Raw genomic sequence first — 26,535 nt, 5'->3', positions numbered from 1 at the left:
GATAAATAGTAAAAAAAAATACTGAGCAGATTTCACGCTAATTGATTGATTCGTTATTTAATTAATTAATTTGTTGAAAAAACTGGAGGAAAAAAAGCTGACAAAAAAAGTTCAGTAATGCCCATATTGGCCAACCGTGTCATTTTATGGTAGAGAAAATGCCACTTTGCCAATTTAAGACAAACTGACAGTGACTTAGTAAAGGACCTGCCGTCCCACGTTGCCAGCATTCTTTCTCAGTTCTTACCTGTGACAGACCCAACTGGGACAGGGGCTTTTGGAGGGGACTGCAGGATAGGCTCTTGGCTACTGGCTATGGCATAGTTGCCAACATTGTCCAAAAATTTATAGGGACACTTTTTTGCCTCTAGTCTTATTATAATTAGGGGGTGGGGCATTCATTTCTAGGCGTGCCGTAGTGGGGGAAGAAAAATTAGGCATGCGAAGTGCGCCGCGGCAAAAAATTGGCATCAGTTAAACTAAATGTTGGACATGGCTTAAAGGGGCGTGTATCACAGGGGGTGTGGTTTGAGTCTGAGTTGAACGACGGATGGAGGGAGAAAGAAAGAAATAGGGAAGTAAGGAGGGAGAAGGAAGGGAAGGAGAGAGAAGGAAGGAAAGAAAGAGGGATGAAGGGACAGCAGGCACAGATCTTTCCTACACCATAATAGCAATATGTGTAATAATCAGTTGAACAATCAGCAGAAAAGATACTCCAAACACTTGATGTTAGCGCTTCAATCATCCCAGCACCATGGTTGGTATGGTGTCAGGATGATTGAAGCTCATTACTTCTATTATTTTTTTAACAAGAAAAAATTTATTATTAATTTACTATTAAGACTATTAAGACTCTACTATAGACTCTATTATATTTACTATTAAGATATTTGAAAATACAAGCGGTGATCAGGCATATTAGGCAACAAATTTGTAAATCAGGGATAACCAAACATGCGGAACCATATAGATATCAGGAGATTAATCCAAGCTAGGTCACTTCTTACAAATAAAACGGTTATCGATACTGGTGCATTATAGCATAGAGTTGAACTTATCTATAGCAGGATGGGGAAGGAAAAAAAAGGGAGGGGGGGTTGAAAGGGAGAAAGTGTATCCTGCGGGGGGTGAGGAGGAAAAAATAAAGGGGGGCAGGAAGAAAGGGGGCCACAAGGGATAATATTGCATATAAAACCCTGTAAGGAAATATAAAGACTTGGATACCCATGAGCAGCTGAGAATCAGAGTACAGCATCTTGAGCAAGCTGAGGCGCCTCCTCCTCCATGGAGCCCCAGGCATCTATCCATCCCATACAGACCTTGTCAAATTTTTTGGGCCAGTTCCAGTTAAGGTATCTGATCTTGTAGAGAGGAATAACAGAGTTCAGGACAGAGCGCCATGTATATATTGTGGGTGGTAGGGCATCATTCCAATGGAGAAATATCTCCCTCCGTGCATAGAAGGTGGCCTATATTATGATCATCAAAGACATTTAGTAGCATGATTTTGGGATCCGACCCAAGGGTTAGATTAGTAATCAGATTTAGATCAGCAAGGACTGCTAGCCAATATGCGTCGAGCTGTGGATAGGACCAAACCATGTGTAAAAAGGAAGCAGCCTGTGTACCACATCTCCAGCAGGGAACTTGGGCTGTGGGATTCATTATTGTTAACCTCTTCGGGGTAAAGTAAGCCCTATGCAGGAATTTCATCTGGAGGAACCGATCCCTGGTCAATATCATGTTCATAACAAACGAGGACAAGAAGTCTTCCCACTCCTCCTCTGTCAAACTGGGGATATCTACCTGCCATTTAGCAAAAGTCCTGGCCAACTTGTTAGTAGGGGTTATAGAAAGGAGGAAATATAGAAAAGATAAGGGCTTGTCTATAACCTTAGCAATGAGTAAGCTCTCTACCAGATCAGACTCCAGTGTTAGAGAAGGTGGAAACTGCTTGTGAAAGGCGTAGGAATCAGGGACCAAACCCAAACTTACGTAGGATGGCCCAAAGGTAGCGCCACTCCACTGAAGGCCTTTTCAGAATCCAGAGAGGCCACCAACTCCGAACCATCCCCATCACCCTCGATAGATGGGTAAGAAGCCTTTGGATATTAATGTCTTTCCCCCTACCTGGCATAAATCCGGATTGGTCTGCATGTACCAGAGCAGTGATTGCAGTGTTCAGTCGACCAGCCAGAACCTTTGCCAAAAATTTTTGCATCCACATTAAGGAGGGAAATAGGCCAGAGGAACACTGATCTGGGGTCTTCCCGGGTTTTAGAAGGACCACCACAACTGCCTCTGACATGGAAAGGGGGAGAGATTCCTCCTCCATCACCTTCAGAAGCACAGCCCTAAATGTTAGGAGCAGCTCTTCCATATATGTAAACTGTGTAAAATGTGTAAAATGTAAAAAATATGTAAATCATATATGTAAACTCGGCCGGTGGCATCTTACCAGCCTGCAGAGAGGCCACCACCCCCAGAAGTTCTTCCAAGGTGATGGTGCTGTCCAGCGCATCTCGGAAGGCAGATGTTAAACAGGGCAACTCAATCTCCTCTAGGTAATTATGCAGCTCCTCATCTGTGCCTGACCCCCGGGAGCTGTAAAGCTCCTGATAATAAGACGCAAAACAGTTATTGATAGAGATAGGATCAGTCAAAGGCAATCCATCTGCATCTCTAATGCTGGGGATGGACACAGGCGAGGAGCCCTCCCTAGCCAGCTGTCCATTCTTTTCCCCGTGTTCAAAAATACGCTGAGACTGACGCAAGAGCTGTTTTTTGTGGCAGACATACGAAGCAGGAGAACATCCCTCAGAGCAGCAGGAGATCTGTTGTCGAACTGTCAGGGGTTGGCGCTCCCTGACTAATCGAGACATGTCTTGGGGCCTAGCTGTTGATTAGCTTACTGTTAATTAGATCACTGTTTAAGTTAACCTCTTCACACCAACCATACACAAATATACAGCCTCGGCTTGAAGGGCATCACCCCAGTACTATTTTTTAGAGCCAGCAGTTGGCTTTCTTGAGGTAGCAACTGATGCGGCTAAGAAGCCACTCAGCTGTTATCCCAAGTAGCGGGAGAATACGATCCCACTGAGAGACCCAATCGACCAGCTAGCACGTCCGCCGGCTGGCCGGAAACCCATATGAAACCGGAATTGATGTCATGATCTTCTGATGTCACTTCTGGTTTACTGAAAACTTAAAGGCTCCAGAATTTAAAAAAATGACAGAATTTAAAACTGCCAAACTTGATGTTTTGAATGCGTTTAAGTGCAAAGGTGGGATTTGGGGTCTTATAGCCCCTAGATCCCTCCATAAAGAGTACCTGTCACTGACTATTACTGTCGCAAGGGTTGTTTACATTCCTTCTGGCAGCAATAAAAGTGTTGAGAATTATTATTTTTTTTTTCAAAGTGACAGTGTAAAGAAAAACAAGTAATAAAATAAAATAAATAAGAAAAAAAAGTGAAAGCGCCCAATCGCTCCGTCCTAGCACGCAGAAGTGAACACATATACGTAAGTTGCAACTGTAAATGTAAACAGTGTTAAAACCACACATGTGAGGTATCACCACGATCGTTAGAGCGAGAGCAATAATTCTAGCACAAGACCTTCTCTGTAACTTTAAGTTTAAACTGGTAACCTGTAGAGATGTTTAAAGTGTAGCCTATGGAGATTTTTAAGTACTGTAGTTTGTCGCCATTCCAGGAGTGTGCGCCATTTTAAAGCATGACATGTTAGGTATCTATTTACTTAGTGTAACATCATCTTTCACATTATACAAAATAAATTGGGCTAACGTTATTATTATTATTATTTTTTTTTAATTCATGAAAGTGTATTTTTCCCCAAAAACTGCATTTGAAAGGCCGCTGTGCAAATATATGTGACATAAAAATATTGCAATGATTGCCTTTTTTATTCTCTAGGGTCTCTGCTAAAAAAAAAAATATATATATATATATATATATATATATATATATATATATATATATATATATATATATATATATATAATGTTTGGGGGTTCTAAGTAATTTTCTAGCAAAAAATTTAGATTTTAACTTGTAAGCAACAAATGTCAGAAAAAGGCTTAGGCATGAAGGGGCTAAGTGGGTTACTGATAGCTGCTAGATGTACTGATGATATTACTGTTTAAAGTTTGCATTGTTTAGGATAATGTGATCAAGCTCTTATCTGATTTTGTGTGGTATAAATACTGTGTGAATTTACAATAAAGTTAGTTCCAGTTTGCACCTAAGTTAGTGTTGTCTAGTTCTTGGGTGCAATTCTCAGCTACAGTACAATAGCTTGTTCTTGTTAAGGAGTGGAGAAAGCTGTATCTTGGCAGAAGCACCCAAGCGGGGTGCCATGCGGTCCGTCACACTACCAATCCTGCAGCCTGCACCAAGCTACAAGGTGTTGGCTGGTGCCAGACAGTGAGAGAAGCTGTGACATCACTCCACTGGTCATGGTCATGTGGCTAAAGACTGCTAGACACAAGCATTGTTACAAAAGAACAGATCACATTCTCCACCATACAGTACCAGTTACTGTGACCATACATTAAATGGGAGCAGCGAGAAAAGCACTGGTAAGGTGAGTATAACTGTTAGGTGCGACTGGGCCTTTGCAAAGACACTGTCACTTTGGGCTGAATTCTAGTTGGCTACTGTCAGAAACTATTCCAATTTTGATCTCAGCATTTTTTCCACTTTACCTCTGGCTTGAAGGAACAGTCTAGGGGTGTCATTTTAGGGTTATATTGTAATGGTGAACTTGAATGGAGTGAAGGAAACATGGGATACCCTAAATCTGGTGGACTGAACTCTTCTTTATTTTGCTAGTTTACACGCGTGAACGGGTAACTATAGCTTCTCCCAAAAGACCAAAAGCTGCGCACAGTCACTTACTTTCAGCATTGGGGTCTTTACCCACAAGGCCACAGAATCATTTAATGCCTCCTTCTGATATGCATCGGATATTTTTCAGTGAAGGAGACAGACTCCCACCACTATAGGACAACTGGACACTTTCCCTCCAACCTCCTCCTGGCATTCTTTAGTGAGCTCCAGACCCAATCCGATTCCAGAACTAATCTCTGCAAATAGACTCCCCTGGCTAAAGCTTCAGCTTGGACCTCAATGTCTTGTAGATGGCACCTCCAGTGGTCCTGCCCCAGTGGCAGAACCCCTGCACAGGGGTTTCCTCCAGCAGAGCAGCAGCCTGTGAAACACTGAACAGGCTAGAACAATCAACAACAGCTCCACTGATTACAGGGGAGCCAGTACTAAATGTGCCTATCAGCCTGCACTGACTAGGAGGGTGAAACAATTTGGGCAAAGAAAACATGATAAAGTGTGAATATTTATGATTATGTTGATTGACTTGAATGGCAATTTTTTAAGGTATATTCATGGTCATGATTAGGACACATGATTGATGAATTGTTCATGGATGCTCTTTATCCCGCTGGTACCTTCAGAAGAAACTTGGAAAACATTCCATTTAGCCCCACCTAGTTTTACATTGGATAATCATGGTTTAAGTGTGAGATGGTTTAATCTGTTATGAAATGTTGTGGTTTCCTGTTGCTACAGAAGTTCAGTTTTATGGCAGGGTGTTTCTTTTTCGGAGTATGACACTAATACCTAAATGATTGTTAAGCCAAAATCTGCAGACAAAAGGGAAAATATAGTCAGCTTTTTACTGTATGGTGTTACAGCTTTTTAACACTAAGAAGAGCTAGTGGGTGGGTATTCGAACAGAAGTTAAATACCAATCAGTCATAGGTGTGTACAATTTTCATTTGATAATTATACAACTGATGCAATACTTATTAGCTAAAAATAAAAATCTTGCTTTAGCTTTATGATGATCTAATTTCATTAATCAATTTAAAGTTACTTTTTTGCACAATATAACTATCTTAATTAATTGCTGGGCTGCTGGACTTCCAATCCACCAGTTGGGGCATGAATCTGAACTTTTTCTGAATGTAACTACGGTACGTATTTCAGTAAAGAGAAAGGGAGGAGGAACACAACTTATCTGAATTTATAGTCTATCTTCCAAGCAATCACTGTGATTGGGACTGGTTTTGCAAGTTGCCCCATCCCTGCCTTTCCATCTCTGACAATCAGAAAAAAACACTTGTATTCATTAAAAAAACAGGGCTGTTCCTGAACAATGGAAATGCAGTAGGAGTGACTCTCTTTTCAGCAGCAGAAGTTACTTGAACACCTGAAGGAAGACAACAGCACTTACTATATGTAGCAGAACCTACTACAGTCTGTGACAGCATCCCCAGCAGTCACGCAAATAATTTGTTTGAGCCAAACTGTTTCAAACTATTTTAAAGTGATAATAAACCGCCTGTGATTTTTTTTTTTTTGTAACCTGCAAAGCAAAGTTATAATTGTGCTAGTATGCCTCACATACTAGCACAGTATGTAAAACTTACCTTAACAAAGCTCTTCTGGTGGTGAGCTGTCACCACTGACAAGGCTTCCATCTTTACCAGTCTTCCTTCCGGGTTTGCGGATTCTGGTCGTGTGAGTGGCCAGAGCCGGGATGATGTCACTCCTGCACATGTGCGTGGGAGCTGCCGCTTACAGCACAGGACTCTGTAGGAACTGCCCAGGTGGCTGTTCCTTCAGAGTGCATGCTTCGGTGATGTCACCAGCTGTATGTTTAGGAGATGATTACAGTACCTATAGGTAAGCCTTATAGGCTTACCTATAGGTAAAATTCATGCATGGGAGTTTACTCCAATTTTAAGGTAAAAGGGAACCTAGAGTTCTGATGTAAAGACAATGGGATTAGTAGATCTCCATTTCAGCTTTTCCTTCCCAAAACAAAAACTTGACAAATCCTGACCATATATAGAGACAAAGTAGGAGAAAGAAACCAGCTTCATATGCATTCTGGGGTTTTCAGATTTTCTGCCAAATCTGTGTAAACCAGTATACAGACTTTCAGGGGGTGATTGCCACATTTGCATGCTAGAGATTCAGCAGCTCCTTTCAGGATAAGGAAATAATGTCACTCTACACTTTGAAAGGAAGCACCAGATAGCTTGCATGTCCTTCACATGTGACTAGGTCCCCAAGATCTAAGGTCTAAGGATCAGGAGACAGGTGCTTATTACACATAGTTAAACATGGGACCACCAATATAGTAAATAATAAAATAAATACTCTCCAAATTATCTCCATATTGACAATAGAAGAAATACCCTCCAAAAGAAAACAGGTACCCCAACTTGCCAAGGACTTTTGCAACGTACCTGGGCAGTGTGGGCCACTTGGACCACGGCACCAGACCCTTTTGTTTGTATGGTGTAAGCAGTCTTTCTGACAGGTTAAAAGATGTGCTGTAAAATAAACCTGATTAACCACAACCGGAGATTTATCCAGTTCCTAACCAGGCCATTTTTTGCAATACGGCACTGCGTTATTTTAACTGACAATTGCACAGTCATGCGACACTGTACTCAAATAACATGTATGTCCTATTTCCCCCACAAATTGAGCTTTCTTTTGATGTTATTTGATCTCTTCTGCGGTTTTTATTTTTTGCGTATGAACAAAAAAACTGACAATTTTGAAAAAAAAACAAAAAAAACAATATTTTTTACTTTCTGCTATAACACACATCCAATAAAAAAATAGAAAATAAAAATCGAATTTCTTCATCAATTTAGGCCAATATATATTCTGCTATAAATTTTTGGTAAAAAAATCCCAATAAGGGGGGATGGCGACATGACGTGTGTGAGCTGGGGGAGGAGCCGGATGGAGGCACCTGTGAGGGCGCACGGAGAGGACGCTAGCCGTGGCGGTGCCCTATGAGTCGGGCATGTGTGAGAGGACAGCCGGGCTCTGGGAGGACTACATGCGGAGGCACCGGTGATCACAACACCCCATATAATAGAAAGGAAAACTGTCAAAAACTCCAAATGGTTAATTAGTTTTTCCCTTATTAAAGGTGAATGGTGGTGGAATCCCCCTCCCTCTCTGTTAGGTAAATATTTTCACCCATCCTGGTGCTCCATGAACGGTTCTGAATAGAATTTTGTGAAAACTGATCCTGATCAAACGGGTCTCTGCTATTATAAAATCTTTTTTCCCTGAAAGATAATTGGGGAGGAGGGAGAGGCGGTGGGGGGGGGGGGGGAGTAAAGGGGACTGTTGGATCATTCTCCGTGGTGGGACAAGGAGATAGAAACAAGAATAAAATATGAGAGGCTGCTCTCAAAAATCGACAGAACCTAAAACCCCAAGATAGAGCCTAAATACAAGTGTAAACGTAAGCTCGATACAGAAATATTTAACAACTAAAGAGGGAAACTCTAAAAGCCCAGGAATGGAAAAAAAGTACAAAACACCAAAAGTACTAAGAAAGAGATAGCTAAACAAAAGGGGGTGTAAGGTGATAAAACGAGAGAGGAGATGGAAATGGAGAGGGAAATAGACATGGGGGAAGGAGAAGAACAGAGAAATATATCCCAAATGCCGACTAAAAATTAGATGAAGGCAATGTTCGAGAGGATGGAAAGCCTTATTAAAAGAGAGATTACAAATGGAAGGATGGATCTGGGACATTTGTTGAGGAGAGTGGAAGAGTCAGAAGAGAAAACGGAAAAGCAAGCACAAGAGATTATGGAATTAAAAATGCAAGTAAAGGAATTGCAAACAAATCAAAGGGACTTTCTCTATAAATTGGAAGAGCAAGAGAACCAAAATAGACGCCAAAATCTAAGAATAAGAGATTTACCAAAACAAAATGGAGAAAACTTAGAGGCAAAAATGAGAACGATTTTCAATCCCTTGCTGGGTCGAGGAGAGGGGGAGGAGTTAAAGATTGACAGAGTGCACAGGATAAGGAAACCCCCAGGTTTGAAGGAGGAAGTTCCCCCGAGACGTCATTGTTAAATTCCATCAGTTTACTGACAAAGCAAGAATATGAAGTAGTCTAAGAGGAAAGCCTCAACTTCAATATGAACAAGTGGCATTCCAGGTGTTTGCAGATCTCTCAGCGGGAACATTGGCACGGAGAAGGCAATTTAAACCCCTATTGGAACAATTAAGGGGACTTATATCAAATATAGCTGGGGATTCCCGGCTGCCCTAATTGTTCAGAGAGAAGGAAGGACGGTGAGATTAAAATTTGTGGAAGAGATACAGGACTTCTGTAAAAATTAGGGATCCCAGCCCCAAACCTCTCAGTAGGACAACACAGAGAACGAACGGCCAGTAAAGAAGGAAGATAGCAGAGAGTGGAATGAATAGTGATTAAGACTAGGGGGGTAGAGGGGTAGGGGTCGACTGGTGCTGGGGGGGAGGGAATTTACCAGAACATGTTTTGAAATGAGTTGAAGGTGGGGGGTTTGCGGAACTGGACCTCTATTGAGTGCCCGCTCCTGCCTCCCCCCTCCCCAGACACAGCTTCATCCCAAGGGGTAAGGTACGTGGCTAGGAAGGGGATGCATCCTGGTAGGTGGTGCAGAGGCCGAGGTATGGTCAAGGAGGAGGGGTGGGAGGGTGGGGGGTAAAAATCTACAGTCTAGAACCTCAGGAATTTGGACTTCCAACCAAGGGCCGATTAAACATAGAAGGCAACAGAAGGTACTTTCTATAAAATATGTCTACAGTAAACTTCCTGACTTAGAAACGTCAGAGGCCTAAATAATTCAGCTAAAAAGTATAAAATCTTGAAAGAGATTGAGCAGTATGATGCAGGGATTTTTTATTACAGGAAACCCATATATCGCATGAAAGCAAGGTTAGATTATATTCCCCGCGATACCCCCTGTGGTACTATGGCGACTCAATGTCAAGTAATTCAAAGGGGGTGGCTTTGGAGGACAGGTTATGGGATCCGGAAGGAAGGTTATTATTTCTAAAGGGAAAGTTTTAGGGAGTAAAGTATACCCTAGTCAATATATACTGTCCTAATAGAGGCCCAACGATCTTTCTGAAGGAAGCTCTTGAGAAATGATGGCAGATTAAGAGTGGGATGGTGATTGTGACCGGTGACCTGAACTTCTGTATGAATCCAGAATTGGATAGTACTTTGCATGCACGGGGGATAGGAAACATACAGTTGAGAGCAATTAAACACCAGCTGTACCAGTATCAGCTGGTTGATGTGTGGAGAACACAACATCTGAAGATAAGGGACTTCACGTTTTTCTCCCCTGTGCATGCAACATACACAAGGATTGATTATTGGTTGGTGGAACACAGGATATTAGATTATGTAATATCTACAAATATAGAAATAAGATCTGTGTCAGATCATGCTCCAATGACTATGAAACTTAGAATCCCAGGTCTGCATAAACCACTATTCTCTTGGAGATTGGATAAGGGATACTGCAGAGAATATCATATGGGAGGCCCACAAGGCCTATGTCAGAGGAATGTATATTTCATTAGGGGTAAGGAGAAAGAAAGAAATAAATAACAACAGAAGAGCACTAAGTGAGGAAATCTATAGATTAGAACAATCCCATAAAAAAGTGAAAAGTAGGAAAAGGGAACAAGACTGGTTTACAGCAAAAATTAATAACTAGAAGAGAAGAGTTAAAGGAACTAATGGAGCAAGAAATTAGGATAGCAAAAGAGAGATATTTATGGGGAAATAAAAATAGTAAATGTCTATCTAGGATATTAAGGAAAAAAAGATCTATAAATTATATTGAGAAAATATTAAATAAGAAAGGGGAGTTAGTATATAATACCAAGGATATATTAGGAGTGTTCAGGGAGTTCTATAAGCAGTTATATTAAGTTAAACGCAGACAGACAGGACAACAAGAGACCAATAGAAAAGGAAAAATTAAGGAATATAATATGCTCCAAGCAAAAGTTCCTAGATTAAGAGAGGAGTTAGCCCAGGAGTTAGAAAACCCAATAACGGTACAAGAAGTAGATCAGGTAATAAGAGAATCTGCGGGAAGGAAAAGCCCTGGGCCCAATGGCTTTACTATGGAATATTTAAAAAAATTAGAGAATATTATCCCCAAAACTCTGCGCATATTTTAATGGATTGGGAAGTAGATATAGATTGAGTAAAGAAGCCTCGATAGCTACAATTAACACGGTTTTGAAAGAAGGGAAAGAGAGGACAATCTGTTCTAATTATAGACCAATCTCATTAATGAATATTGACACCAAGTTGTTTGCTAAAGTGCTGGCCCTTAGGATAAAAAAGTTAATGTCGAGTTTGATCCATTCAGACCAGGTGGGATTTGTAGTAGGAAGGTAAGGAAAAGATAATGGAGTAAGGACATTGTTATTGCTCCAGAAAATGCAGGAGAGGGGAATCCCCAGTCTATTCTTGTCGATTGATGCGAAAAAAGCTTTCGACAGAGTAGACTGGGGATTCATGATGGGTACTCTAGAGAGAATGGGGTTTGGCCCTAGGATTTTGAGTTGGATAGAAGTACTCTATAGAAATCCAACTGCTGCTATAAGAGTCAATGGAACACTATCCCCACCCTTCAGGATGTACAACGGAACCCAGCAAGGGTGCCCGCTGTCGCCATTATTATTTATGTTGGCACATGAACCATTTCTGGAAACGGTAAGGGGACCCCCAATATAAGGGGGGTGGGAGTTAGGGAGGCGACAGACAAGTTAGCCGCATTTGCGGATGATGTACTGTTTTACCTTTCCAAACCCAGAATTTCAATGCCAAATCTGCCAAAAACAATCAAAGAATATGGAGAATTATCCAACTTCGGAATCAACCCGGGGAAATCAGAAGTGTTAAATGTAAATATTGACCTAAAAGAAGAGCAGAGTATCCAGAAGGAATTTCCCTAAATATGGAAGAGGGAAATTAAATATCTAGGGGTAAAACTGACATCATCAATCGATAAGATTTATCAGGTTAACTTCATGCCTTTTTTGGATTAATTAAAAGAAGAAATAAGGAGAATTATAAGAAAACCTGTGTCCTGGATGGGAAGGATAAACGCCCTAAAAATGGTTATACTGCCTAAAATATTATACAAATTCCAGATGCTCCCGATTTATATCCCTCCGGTGTATTTTAGAATTATTAAAACTCTAATTACAAAATGTATCTGCCAAAATAAGAGACCCAGAATATCCTTAAAGCGGGATTCCACTCTTTTTTTATTTTTTTCTTACCTGTCTCACTGGTGGGTGAGTGCTACCTTCGATTGGCATCCACGTCCGGCGTTTATTTGACCCCCGGCGCCACGAATCTTTTCCTCAGGATGACTTATAAAAACCTGCCCTGGCATTTTCCATTTTAACTGTGGGCGTCTGAAGCCCACAGGCATTTACTTCCTGGTATATGATGACGTCTGGCTCCCAGCATGCTCCGCTCCATCTTGCACATGCTCAGTGAGAGCAGTGACAAGGAAAGAAAAACTTTCATTGTCCCCCATGGATTCTTGGGAAATTTCCCAGGGACCATTGCGAGGACGATAGCCACACCTACTCCCACGGGAGGACAACCAGGAAGTCAGCTGAAACATCAGAAATAAAAGGTAAGGAAATGATATTTTTTTTTTTCAGGGTTCGTTTAGGTAAGTATGCTATCTGTTGATTTTAATAACATGAACTTTCATTTTTAGGTACCAAACCACTTTAAGGACTCTGCAATTGGAAAAAGATCAAGGAGGACTAAGTGTACCAGATGTTAAAAAATATTATGAAGCAGTAGTATTAACATGGGTAGTAGAATGGACAAAATTAGATAGTAAAAAAAGATGGGTAGAAATAGAGCACAGCTTAGCAGACACAAATTTAGGGAGAAATGTTTGGACACCACCACAATATAGAACACTGGGGGGAAAAACACTTACATTGACAAATAATGTGATAAGAGTTTGGGATGGAGTGCACAAACACAATAAATGGAAATATAATTCTCCACTAATACATTTAAAAGAGAATGATCTCTTTCCACCAGGTAAAACACTATGGGAGGGAATTGGATAAAAAAAGGAAATGTTCAATTGAGACATATATTAAAAGAGGGGAAAATAAACACACTAGAAACACTAAAGAAAGAAAAAGATTTGTTTGATTTGAATGAATGGCGGTACCTCCAGCTCAGACATTTTGTCTTCGGAATCCCACGACCATTGAGAGATGGAGAGAAATTGACAGCCTTTGAGGGGATCTGTGAGGGAAAAACATCCCGGGCAGGGATCTCGCAGATATATAAGACCTTAGTATGGGATGATGAGGTGGAGGTGCCGACATTTATAAAAAAATGGGAAAAAGAAATAGGCCCACGAGTTGATAAGCAGAATATAGATAACATTTTGAGGCTGCTGCATGGGTCTTCAACAAATATTAAGATGATAGAAACAAACTATAAATGTTTGGCAAGGATGGTATAGGACACTGGACATAATGGCAAAATACCAAACAGAGCTCACTGGGGAATGCTGGAGGGGTTGTGGACAACCGGGGAATATGGCACATATATGGTGGAATTGCCCAAAGATTAAACAGTATTGGAGGGAAATATTAGGATATATAGAGATGATAACTAAAAATCAAATACCCTAAGGTCCCTGGGTCTGCCTTTTCCATTGTATAGACTCGTCAGTAAAAGAGTATAAAAACCCCCTTACAATCCACCTGATAAATGCAGAAAAGAGTCTGATCCCAAAGAAAAGGAAGGAAGTAGAACCACCTAAAGTAAGAGAGTGGCTTGAGAAAATAGACAAAATATACAGAATGGAGGAACTTAGGGTAGACGAGGAGGATATAGGTAGGGAGCCGCAGAGGAAGTGGGAGGCATGGAAGAAATTTAAACTAACAAAGAAATATGTTGAGGTTCAGAGACTTGGGGGGGGGGCTCCCATCCACTCATACCAGGAAGTGGAGGGGAGGGCCGGGAGGGGGAAAAAAATGGGTATTTCCCTGGAATGTAAAGTAAATAGGATGGTTGGTTTTTATGTTATTATGGGAGGGGTAGGGTAGAGATTAAACCCTCCCACTCTCAATGGCTATTCAATAAATTTATGGAGATGGGTGTGTTTTTTTCCCTGCTTGTAATAAAATTGTGAAAATTAAATAAATAAATTTATATATATAAAAAAAATCAGAATAAGCATATATTTATTGGTTACATAGGTGTGCCTGTGTTTATGTTAATAGGGTTTGGGCAAAAGTTATAGCTTCTACAAACTATGGTATATTTTTATTTATTTATAGTTATTTTTAGTTTTTTTATAGTAATGGCAGTGACCAGTGACTTATAGCAGGACTGTGATATTGCGGCAGACAAATCGGACACTAACTGACACTTTTTGGGGACTAGTGACACTAATACAGTGATAAGTGTTAAAAAATATGCACTGTAACTGTAGTAATGAAACTGGGAAGGGGTTAACATCAGGGGCAATCAAAGGGTTAACTGTGTGCCTAGCTGGTGTTTTCTTACTATGGGGAGGTGCTTTTACTAGGGGAAGGCATGGATCGGTACCCCTGCTTTGCAAAGGCACAGGAACCATGCTTTCTGTTCTGACAGAATGACAATCTGCCTTTTTTACAGATCACCATTCTCCGTATGTACCACCGAAGCATCGGCGGGTGCCAACCGACATTGGGTCCGCCATACCTGCCTATCAGCCCTCACTGTGAATAATCACAGTGGAGAGTGGTCTGGCGGGCATGTGCTCCCCAGACCCGGAAGTGTCAGATCATGTACTAGGTGCGCGATTTGAAGCAGAACTGCCGCCCTGCCACAACATATTTACAGTGGGCGGTCCACAAGTGGTTACAAAAATGAACTGGCTTGATTATGATGGTTTTTGCTACTGCTGATTATGCTCACTTGAATACTTTGTGTCACTGACCTGGAGCAAATTGGAAAATAATGATACTCCCCTGACTTTTCTGAGTGTATACTAGTTCCTAGTGGCTCAGACAGCAAGAGTCTTCATCTTCCATTACTCTATAAGGTACGTTTTCCAAAATGCTTGTTACATGGATTCTTGTGAGTGTTTTCATCGATCTAGTTCCATGAAATACCATAACAGAGTCATGCAACCTCCTGTTTTATACAAAATGCCCTACAATGCCTATGCAAATGTTCACAAAATACATGGGAAAGCCTTGCAAAGCTCTTGTCAACACTCAGCCATGCTCATGTTAAAGGACCACTATCTTGGAACATTGTATTATAATAACTTTAGGCTAAAGCATGTGTCAGGAACTGGTTCGCCTGCTGGTGGCACTCTGGCTCCCAGACCTATTGGCTGTAGTTCCGGTGTCCACCAGTGGGTGTCTCTCAGCAGCCAGAAGTTCATAGTAATTAGTCATCGCCTGATGCTTGTTGCTGAAAGAGTATTTAGTCTTTCCTCTGCTTATTCCCCTTACCTTTGTGTTCTGCCCATGTGCCCCTGACCTGCAAACCATGTTCCTCCTTACTCCTGTTCTCGTGTACCCTCTCCTTGTTCTGGCCTGCTCCTTGCTCCCTCTGCCTGATCTCCTGTGCATGACCCTGGCTTTGACACTGACTACGCTTCTTGGCCATATCCTACTGTCTGTATATATTTGGTTTAGGTAGTTGCTTATTGTGTGTTTGTTCACTCATTAGATTGGTCACAACCCAGACTTAAACCACATTGGAAATCTATGGAATGGCTTGAAGACTGCAGTCCACAAACTGTCACCAGCAAATTTAACTGAACTTGAGCAGTTCTGCAAAGAAGAGTGGCCAAATATTGCAAAGTCTAGATGTGCAATGTTAGTAGAGACATCCCAACAGGCTGTAATTAAAGCAAAATATGGTTTACATCTGACATGTTGGTGTTATGTCTTTAACTGTGTCTGTCTTCATTTTAGGCTGCAAAGCAACAAATGTAATTATTTTAAAGGGGGATGATTCTTTTCTATAGCCACTGTATGACCACAGAGATGTGGTCCAGTAAATATGGGCAGGGATGCTACATATCTTTTAGCCAGGGCTGCTGATAATGAGGCCAGTAGTGGGGCTTGGGCAGCAAGGGGAATCAGATGTGAGCAGGAGAGGGGGTTATTGGTGTGGCGGGGGCTATTACAGAAACCGATCTCTGTGTGTTTCTCTCTACAACAACAGCTAAAATCTGGCTTCTCCTCCTCTCCCTCCAGCCAGCTTCCAGCAGGGAGAGACACACAGGGGTATGGTCCTATAATCCCTCCTCCCTGCCTCACCAATAATCCTCCCTATGCACTCTTTTTCCCCCTGCTGCCTGGCCTCCCCCCCTCCGTTTGTTGCCCCAATCCCAGCGCTGCCATCTTCCTTCCTCTCCTCTGCCACCTTATCCTCCAACTCATCTGAACCAAAAATCCCCCCAAACTCCCTAGAGCAGTGATGGCGAACCTTGGCACCCCAGATGTTTTGGAACTACATTTCCCATGATGCTCAACTACACTGCAGAGTGCATGAGCATCATGGGAAATGTAGTTCCAAAACATCTGGGGTGCCAAGGTTCGCCATCACTGCCCTAGAGCATATGCAACATTGCAGACTAAACACTGCCATGCTGTGTTGCAGTTAGTATGCCTGGGGAACAGGAGTCACAATGGACCAGAGCTACTGCCAGCTTTGCAAGCTCAGGCTTAGAGGTGGCTGACTCCAAGCCATCTTCAACCAGTCAAGGTTATGTGTTTACTATTTACCACCTTGCCAGGGAAAATTCACACACGTGCCTTGCCTGGAAGTAGTTTATCACAAAATACCCTATCTGCCAGTATTGTAGGTCCTTTGTCAGGCCAAGAGGCCTAATTGACACTCTAGGGCAGGGGTAGGCAACCTCGGTCCTCCAGCTGTGGTGAAACTATAAGTTCCCATGATACACTGAAAGACCCTGACAATCATAGGCATGACTCCTAGAGGCAGAGGCATGATGGGATTTGTAATTTCTCCACAGCTGAAGTGCTGAGGTTGCCTACCCCTGCTCTATGTGGTCATAATTGCCAGTGGCTTTGTCAGGGCTGGCTTAGCCCTTCCTCCTCTGGGCTGGCCTCTCAGCTGTCGGCTAATTGCCAGTTCTCTTCTCTCTCTCTTCAGTTACCAGCTGTTCATTATGATGCTCATCTGGCCTGCCTATATATAAGTCTCCAGCTCATTTCTCCTTTGCCTTCACGTTTGGTCACATCACTGGAATCATCTCCTGCTGTTGTTTCAAGACTGGCTTGCACTTGCTCTTCATGGATCCCTGAACTCTGGACTGGCTGATTACCCGATCTGGTTTATGAACTTGGACTGGCTGACTACCCGATCTGGCTACTGGACTCTGGCTTGCTTGACTACGCTTTTTTCCTATTTATCTTTTTATTTTTTATTAATAAACAAGTGTGATTAGATTGTATTTCTGTCTCTGTCTGTTTCATGGTTCCTGCAAGGCTTGCTTGGAAGAAATGCAGCTCCAACATCAGCTGCCTGCCATTCGCCTTATCAGCAACACCTGCATACGCTGGTGCCATCAATGGGTATTTTTAGCCCAAATACAGGCTCTGGGGAGCCTTTTCACTGCATCAACTGGTCATCACTCAGAACTCGTGCAGCACTTTGAAGAGGCGCCCAAAGTGGTGAACTGCGATGAGGTAGCGAATAGTGACACAATCCTTCTTCTGTTCCTCCTCTGTCCTTTGAGCTTCATTCAGCTTGGAGATTAAGTCACCTTGTCATAATGGCACAAATAGCAGATTCAACATATTCTAAAGAACTCTAAAACAGTCAACATGTTTCCGCCACAATGGCCTTACTATTAAGTAGGGGTGCAACGGATCATCACCAATCCGTGATCCGAACGGGTCACCCCACTCGGATTGGCACACGCCGCGATCCGCGGTCACGGCCTTAGGAAAGGCCGCGGCTTTGGCCCAGCTACGAAGCGGCGGGCATCTTTCTACACCCAGGCCGTTTACAATGTGATCACTCCGTCAAATGACGGAGCGATCACTTGTAAACAAACTGGCGTCATGTCATGACGTCGGTTCCTCTCTCCCCTCTCTGTACTGATCTGTACAGTGGAGGGGGAGAGATCAGATACCCTGCCAATACTCTGCCATACCCTGACAATACTCTGCAATACCCTGCCAATACTCTGCCATACCCTGCCAATACTCTGCCATACCCTGCCAACACGCTGCCAATACTCTGCCATACCCTGCAATACCCTGCCAATACTCTGCCAATACTCTGCCATACCCTGCCAATACTGTGCCATACCCTGCCAATACTCTGCCATACCCTGCCAATACTCTTATATACCCTGCCAATATTCTGCCAATCCTTTGCCATACTCTGCCAATACTCTGCCATACCCAGCCATACCCTGTAATACTCTTCAATACCCAGCCATACTCTGCCATACCCAGACATACTCTGCAATACCCAGCCATACTCTGCCATACCCAGCCATACTCTGCAATACCCAGCCATGCTCAGCAATACCCAGCCATGCTCAGCCGTACCCAGTCATGCTCAGCCAATATTACAGTGGGGGAGATTGTGGATATTACAGTGGTGACTATATGGCGGTGGAATTTTCACAGGTTTTTGCAAATTCAATTATCATTTGCTGATCCGAAAAATGATCCGATCCGTGACCCTGATCCGAGGAACGATCTGATCCGTGAGTTTTTTGATCTGTTGCACCCCTACTATTAAGTAAGGTCATTATGATGGAAACCCATTGACTGTTTGTGCTTTAATAAGGTCTTATTAGAGCTAATGTCTTGCTGCACTTGACAGTAAAGCTAAAATCAGTTATTGTTTATATACAGCTATTTTTGTTTCCAAATGTTGGCATCATAGAATGCTACAGAGAACAGTCTCATTCAGGACCCTCTCACCAACAATGACATAAGAGGAGAAGAAGGACCGATGACATCACATGACTGTCCAGAGACATTTCAAGGAGAAATTTGGGGGTTAACAAAAACACACATACTCTGCTCGGTTTGATGCTGCAACTGTCGGCTCTAAGCCCGAGAACTGAGCGATCACATGACCACCGATTGCTCAGTCCTCTGCCTGGTGGGAGCGGATAGCAGTGGCTGTCATTCACCACTCTCCTCTCTGCCCCTCCATCGCTCGCAGTTGTGCCCTGAGAGGTTGAGCCAGCAGCCAATCAGGCAGCTGGTTGGATCCCGACAATATGGTTGGGAATCTTCCAGAGCCTGAAGCAGCTCTGTCACATTTTTAGATTGTAACCTCTAACGAGCAGGGCCCTCTGATTCCTCTTGTACCAAATTGTAATGTAACTGTAATGTCTGTCCTTATGTTGTAAAGCGCTGAGCAAACTTTTGGTGCTATATAAAACCTGTATAATAATAATAATAATAATAATAGCATGCAATAGCCCACTGTCAGCAGAATCTGAGTCTTAGAAGCACAAAAGTAAGTGTACCCACAGGAGACGTATGGCCCAAAAAAGCTTTGGCCATACTTGCATACCCTTTTAATTAATAAATAATGTATCAATTTTTGTAACTCCTGCTGATCAGTGCTGAAAGGACTGCTTATGGCTGCTCTTCCACACAGAATGGGACCCATTTATCACTGGATCACGTGGTACAGAAGTACTATGCGTTTTGGTTGCTCTTTGCTTTGTAAAGTAGTGCATGCACTACTTTTGCTGCGGTTCGGTGTGATTTCAGCCCGTTCAAGTGAATGCGTTGAAATCACACTGGATCGTATGTGATTCATGGTGCGAACTGGCCCAAATAAAATGAATTGAAAGTGATAAAACAATATAAATATATGCCTCAATATTCCATAGAGAAGCCCAACATGCTTAAAGGAGTAAATTTGCAGAAAACCAGATTGAATGTGTTTGGGCACTTTAATTTCTTATCGTACATCAAGGGATGCAGAGCCATAATTGTTACTATGTGGATTATAGGCCACCTCCAGGTGATGGACACTGGCATGCCCTAGATTAAAAAGTGCACTCCTTATATAACCCCTCCCACTGGTGGGAGTTTTTTTGCCAGTGTCTAAGGTGTTGGTCACGAGTGAAGATGTGCAGTGCTGAGCTCCACTGGAGCAATCTTTGCTGGGGCTAGCCATGCAGAGCGGATCCATTCAAAGTGTATTTTTGTCTGAATTGAATGGTATCCAGGCCTCGTATCCAAAGAAACAAGGTCTTGCCTTTAACGCTTCTCTTTTTAGAGAGCTGGACCCCGGGATTCAGTACTTTTTGGTAGTAAGGCCATAAAGTTTACTGGCGGAGGTGCTATTACAGGTCCAGGATTGTGGGTTTCCTCGAGGATCCCTGGGCTCCTGAAGTTTTAACGGAACCCATCGTGAAGGGTGAAGATTGGGTCTGTTGGTTTACCACAGAAAACCCTACGGGAAAGGTAAGTGGAGTTTCCTATGAAATTTTTCAAATTTTCTAATGAATGTTTCCTTTAAATCTTTAAGTGTTGTCAAGCCTATGTGTCACCACTGGGGGCTGTATTGAGAACTTACGTCTCATGCTTCTCAGAGAGCTCACGTTTGTCTCCAGAAAACAGCAAGTTTCTCTCCTCCACAGCAGCAAGACCACCAGTAAGTCTGGGGGGTTCCTTCTCCCCACCAGACGCCCCCCCCTCGTGCCGTTTTTTCTTCCCCTCTTCTTGGGGAAAGAGCGCCAATAGTTTAAAAAAAAAATGGAGCGATTGGCACACCGCTCGGTAGCTACCAGACCCCCCCTCCGCCATTCCTCCTTTCTCCTGGAGATCCCATAGGATCAGGAGGGGAAGGGCTGTAGTCAGTGGGGGCATGGCTTAGCGTGGAGTTTGTGTCCTCCAACATCCAGCGCAGGAAGGTCTAATTACATGCTGAAGGAGGGACACAAGAGCAATGAGGTTGGTGGCACAGGCATTCCTTGACACATTTACTGCTGCATCAAGCTGAGGATTAATAGCAATAACAGAGCTGAACTATTACTCAAGCAGTGGATGCATTCCTTCTGATAGTACATAGCTTTCTGATAGCTTTGTGCATTGGGCTATAGTCAGAAGGGGGGTGAAAAACACCTCAATAAGGGGCTCTAGAAAGACTTACAGTCACACAGAAGCCTAGATCCATCCCAGTAAGATGGCATCCTCCCCTGAGAGTTAGCTTGGAGTAAAGATTGTTGTTTTAATCGCATCCCAGAGTGTGACTAAGCGTAGCAACTCCTCATCCATTGCTCAGCACCCTCATTCTGATAAACAAGGGGCGAGAGATGACAAATTTCTCTCAAGGACCAGGAAAAGGCCCATGTCTCCTCTTCCAAAGAACCTGATGCAGAGTATCAGGTTCGCAGAAAAGGTTGTTGGTACAGTCGCTCACTGAATTGGTCCGTTCCACATTTTTACTGCCAGAAACGCAGTCAGTCGATGAGCCCACTTCTGGTTTGGGTTCATTAAAGCCTCCCCAATCTGTTCATGCTTTTCCTATCCATTCATGGCTAAGAAATCTTATGTATTCTGAGTTCAGAGCACCCAGATAAACAGTTTTTTTCCTCTGAAAAAGTTCTCAATACTTTATTCTATGGAGGAAGGCTTTAATGGGGAGTTCCAGCAATTTACGCTGCTATATCCTCTGTAAGTAAAATCCTGACTTGTCCAGTAGACAATGTTCATATGCTAAAGGGTCCAACAGATAAGAAGTTGGAGTTCCTTTTTAAAAGAACTATATTTCGCTCGCAGGTTCAGTCATTCATCCTGCGCTGGCAGCGTTCAGAGTATCTCAGGCCTTAAAGGACCAGTTTATAGAGGTACTCAAAGTTATTCCTGATCAGCAGGCCCAAGATTTGGCCAGCATATCAGAAGCGTTGTGTTTACAGTTGATGCTATGAAAGATTCTATACTCCAGGCCTTATGGCTCATGCTAGGGCTGGTACATGTGTGTAGAATCCTATGGTTCAAAAATTGGTCAACCAAAGCGCCATGCAAAAGCTCTTGGCCAGTTTCCCTTTTTATGGTGAATGGTTATTTGGAGACGATCTGGATAAGTATATTCAAAGAATTTTTTAATGGGAAAGTTCCCTTTTTTCCGGTTAAGACGTTTTTATCTTTTAAATATGCTTCTTCTTCAGTACCAGGGGCATCAGCCTCCAGGCAGTCACGGCTTTTACCATCAAGTTTAAAGAGGTAAACCTCAGGGTCAGTCCCAGGGTCAAATGGGGGAGGTAACCCACAAAACAAAATACTAAAGCCTTATGAAGGGATGCCCCCGCTTGCTCGAGTGGGGGAAAAGTTTCTACAGTTTTCAAGGATCTGGCAGGTACAATGTCAAGACAGATGGGTTGCTTCCTCAATTTCTCTAGGTTACAAACTAGATTTCTGAGGGTTCCCATCTCCTCGTTTTCTCAGATCAAACATTCCCAGAGATCCAGTGAAAAGGAGACTCTCTTTTTAGCATTTTAGATCTCAAAGATCTAAACCAGTTTTGAATATCCATTCTTTTTGCATGGAGTCAATCCGGTCTGTAGTCCCCATCCTACAAGGGGGAGAACTTCTAGCGTCAATCGACATCAAGGATGCTTTTCCATGTGCTGTTTTTTCCCCGCTCACAAAAAATTTCTAAGTTTCTAGGTAGGAAATCTTCATTTCCAGTTTGTAGCTCTGCCTTCGGTATAGCTACTGCACCTTGAGTGTTTACAAAGGTCCTGGCTCCTTCTTTAGCCAGGTTAAGGGCTCAAGGTATAACGATACTAGCCTACTTAGACGATCTACTCTTGATAGATTAATCGGTAGCCCGCTTAAATCCAAAGTTTGGTCACGACAGTCAGCTACCTGGAATACCTAGGTTGGATTGTCAACCTAGAAAAATCCTCCTTAGAACCATCAAGGAGATGGCAGTACTTAGGGCTGATCATAGATACAGTTCAGAAGAGCTTTTGCCCCAGGAAAGGATCAGTTCCATAAAGGTACTGATTCAGTTGATCAAGACAAAGTAGAATCCTTCTACTTGACTTTGCATGAAATTGTTGGGAAAGATGGTGGCTTCTTCAAGGCCATTCCTTATGCGCAGTTTCATTCAAGACTGCTGAAAAATAGTATCCTTTCAATTTGAATCAAAAAGGCCCAAGCTCTGTACTTCCCAAAGCGTTTATCCCCCAAAGTGCATCAGAGCCTCAATGGTTGATATCCAAGAAGCTTCAGAAAGGAAAATCCTTTCTACCAGCTACCTGGAAGGTGGTAACAACAGATGCCAGCCTTCTGGGCTGGGGAGCAGTCCTGGGAGAAGCGTCTGCCCAAGGGAAACGGTCCAAATCAGAGAGGACTTTGCCCTTCAATATTCTAGAGATTCGGGCAGTACGCCTGGCCCTAGAGGCCTGGATGCTCAGATTACGGAATTGTCCTGTCAGGATCCAATCCGGCAATGCCACAGCAGTGGCCTATATCGATCACCAAGGGGGCACGAGAATTCATGCAGCCCAGAGAGAGGTGAATCATATTCTATCTTGGGTAGAAAACAACATTCCTTGCCTATCTTCAATCTTGCAATGTTCATTCCAGGCAGGCAGACTACTTGAGTCGCCAACAATTGTTTCCGGGAGAATGGTCCCTTCACCCTGACATCTTTCTGTCAATATGTCAAAGGGGGAGTTCTGGACGTGGATCTGTTTGCGTCCAGGTTCAACAACAAGATCGACAACTTTGTGTCAAGGACAAGGGATCCGATGGCACATGGAACAAATGCCTTGGTTTTTCCATGGGATCAATTTTTTCTTCATGGATCTATGTGTTCCCTCCTGTTTTGCTGCTTCCGCGTCTTCTTGCAGGATCAAGCAAGAAGGAAAGGAGGTGATTCTTGAGGCCCCAGCGTGACCCAGGAGATCTCCATGTCCTCCAGCAGCATACTATCAGCAAAGAGGTATTCACCGAGGCCAAGATGCAGAGAGTGGTGGCTGTTGCGACTCAGCGCACACCACCCCTGGAGGTGATACAGGGAATGGGTTGCACCAAGAGGCACAAGCCTCCAGCGGGATACCTGACTTGTGTGAAGGTCTGGAAGAAGGCTTGTGCAGGATGGACCGGACCAGAAGGTAAGCAGCCAGCAGGTCTGTAAAACAAGTAAAGAAAGTGCAGAAACAGACTGAGGGTCAAACACAGGTGATCAGTCCTGGAGCCAGCAAGTCTAAGTGCAGCAGACAGAGAATAATCCAGAGGCAGGCCGAGGGTCAAACACAGGTGATCAGTCCTGGAGCCAGCAAGGCTAAGTGCAGCAGACAGAGAATAATCCAGAGGCAGGCCGAGGGTCAAACACAAGTATCAGTCCAGTGTGCAGCAAGGCTAAGAGCAGGAAGTCTGTTTAAACAAGCCAGGGGTCAGGTCAGGAGAGAATCAGCATAGTCTTCAGGCAATCCGGGTCAAACAGGAAGTGGCAAACAGGAACAGGAAGCAGGGAAACACAGGTGAGCTGAGACAAACCAGCAACTTGTCTGTGTGCTAAAGATCCTTTTATAGGCTGGTCAGGGAATTCACTCGCGCACGCCTCTCAGTAGGGCTACGAATGTGCATGCGCCGGAGCACCGATCCATGGCAAATTTGTGTGCGTCTTTGCGCAGGGAGATGGTGAGTTTGATACAAATTACTTCCCTGATAGTGCCCCCCCCAAGGGGCGGCCTCCGGACGCCCAAGCTGGCCATCAACTCCGGATGTTCCTGATGAAAAGCTCTAATCAACCTTGGAGCATGAAGATTACCAGAAGGTTCCCAGGAGTTGTCTTCTGATGGGTACCCTTTCCATTTTACTAGGTACTGAAGTTGTCTGCCCGACTTTCTGCAGCTAAGTATGGCTTCCACTTCAAATTCGTCCTCTCCATCTATTACCACTGGAGGCGGGGGAGGCTCCTCTCTTCCGGGAAATGGACTAGGAACCACTGGTTTTAAGAGAGATACATGAAAAACCGGATGTATTCTGTATGATCTGGGTAAGTCTAACTCGAAGGCCACAAGATTCACCATTCTCTTGATTGTGAATGGGCCTATGAACCTAGGACCTAACTTGCGTGAAGGGCAGGGTAGTTTGAGATGAGTAGAGGCTAGCCAGACCTTCTCGCCAATTCCAAAAGCTGGATTCTCCTTTCTCCCTTTGTCGTAGTACTTCCTGTAGTCGTCTTGAGCTCTTTGCATGGTTTCTCGAATCTTTTGAAAATTTGATTGGATAGAGACTATCCGATCCTGAACAGCAGGGACTGACGTTTCAGGGATGGAGTTGGGGAGGAAGGAGGGATGGAATCCAAAATTCGACCAAAACGGTGTTTGGTTAGTAGCCGTGTGTACAGAATTGTTGTATGCAAATTCTGCATAAGACAGAAGGGAAGACCAGTCATCCCGGGAGCCGGAACAGAAACAGCGGAGATATTGTTCTAGAGATTGATTTGTCCTTTCTGTCTGACCGTTGCTCTGAGGATGGTATGCGGATGAGAGACAGACCTTGATTTCCAAGGCCTTACAGAGTTCTTTCCAGAATTTGGAAGTAAACTGAGCGCCCCGATCTGAGACAATACTCTTAGGTACTCCATAGAGTCTGACTATTTCCTTAATAAAAGTATTGGCAGTGTCCAAGGCAGAGGGAGTACCAATCATGGGCAAGAAGTGGGCCATTTTTGAAAGATGGTCAACCACGACCAGGATGGTGGTAAACCCTTCTGAGGGTGGCAGGTCCACAATAAAGTCCATAGAAATGTCTGCCCATGGCCGTTCAGGGATAGGTAGGGGTCTCCGTAATCCCCAAGGTTTGGCTTTAAATCCTTTGTTGCGTTGGCACGGAATACATGAGGAGACAAATTTCTGACAGTCCCACCTCCAACCAGGCCACCAGAAGGAACGGGAAATCAATTCTGACGTCTTCCGTATTCCGAAGTGGCCGGCCAACTTGTGGTCATGAAAAGTCTTTAAGATTGCTGGCCTTACTTCCTGAGGGACAAAGATCTTATCATGTGCCCAAAGTAGATCATTGCGTTTCTTCAAGGAAGACACTACAGGTCGGATTGTGTAAGCAGGAGAAAATTTTGCGGTGACAGAATGGTGCTGGGCTCAGTAAACTGGGGGGATTCAGGGAACATCCAGGAGAGTGCATCCGCTTTGCCATTTTTGGACCAGGGACGGTAGGAAATGTGGAAGTTGAACCTAGAAAAAAAAAGTGCCCAACGGGCTTGTCGTGGTCTTAAGCGCTTGGCTGTTCTGAGGTATTCCAGGTTCTTGTGGTCCGTAAAAATTGTAATAGGATGAGTTGCACCCTCTAAGAGATACCTCCATTCTTCTAAGGCAAACTTAATGGCCAGTAGCTCTCGGTCACCGACATCATAATTCTTTTCCGGAGGATTTAGCTTTCGGGAGGCAAAAGCTACTGGATGTAAAAGGGCCTTGGGGCCCCGTCTTTGTGAAAGAATGGCTCCAGTGGCGGTTTCAGAAGTGTCAACTTCCAACACAAATGGCAAAAGTGGGTCTGGATGCTGTAGAATGGGTGCTGAAGTGAACAAAGATTTCAGTTTAATGAAGGCTTCCTGAGCTTCCTGGGACCACTGGAAGCGTCCATGTTGACGGGTCAG

The 26,535-nt window shown here is 43.5% G+C and overlaps 1 long non-coding RNA gene across 1 annotated transcript in view; it reads left to right on the top strand.

Moving 5' to 3' along the window:
• The window catches only part of LOC143996941 (uncharacterized), a 61,815-nt gene extending 46,001 nt beyond the window's left edge, over positions 1-15,814 (top strand). Inside the window, exon 2 of the long non-coding RNA XR_013277615.1 lies at positions 15,610-15,814. This is a non-coding gene — a long non-coding RNA (uncharacterized LOC143996941). The remainder of the gene's footprint in view (positions 1-15,609) is intronic.
• Positions 15,815-26,535: the final 10,721 nt, after the last annotated feature.

This window comes from Lithobates pipiens, unplaced genomic scaffold, assembly GCF_037356315.1.
Source record: "Lithobates pipiens isolate NorthernLeopardFrog02 unplaced genomic scaffold, aLitPip1_a1.2 Scaffold_19, whole genome shotgun sequence".
NCBI lineage: Eukaryota > Metazoa > Chordata > Amphibia > Anura > Ranidae > Lithobates > Lithobates pipiens.
The sequence above is the reverse complement of the archived record's forward strand: the minus strand, read 5'-3'. Positions and strand labels throughout refer to the sequence as shown.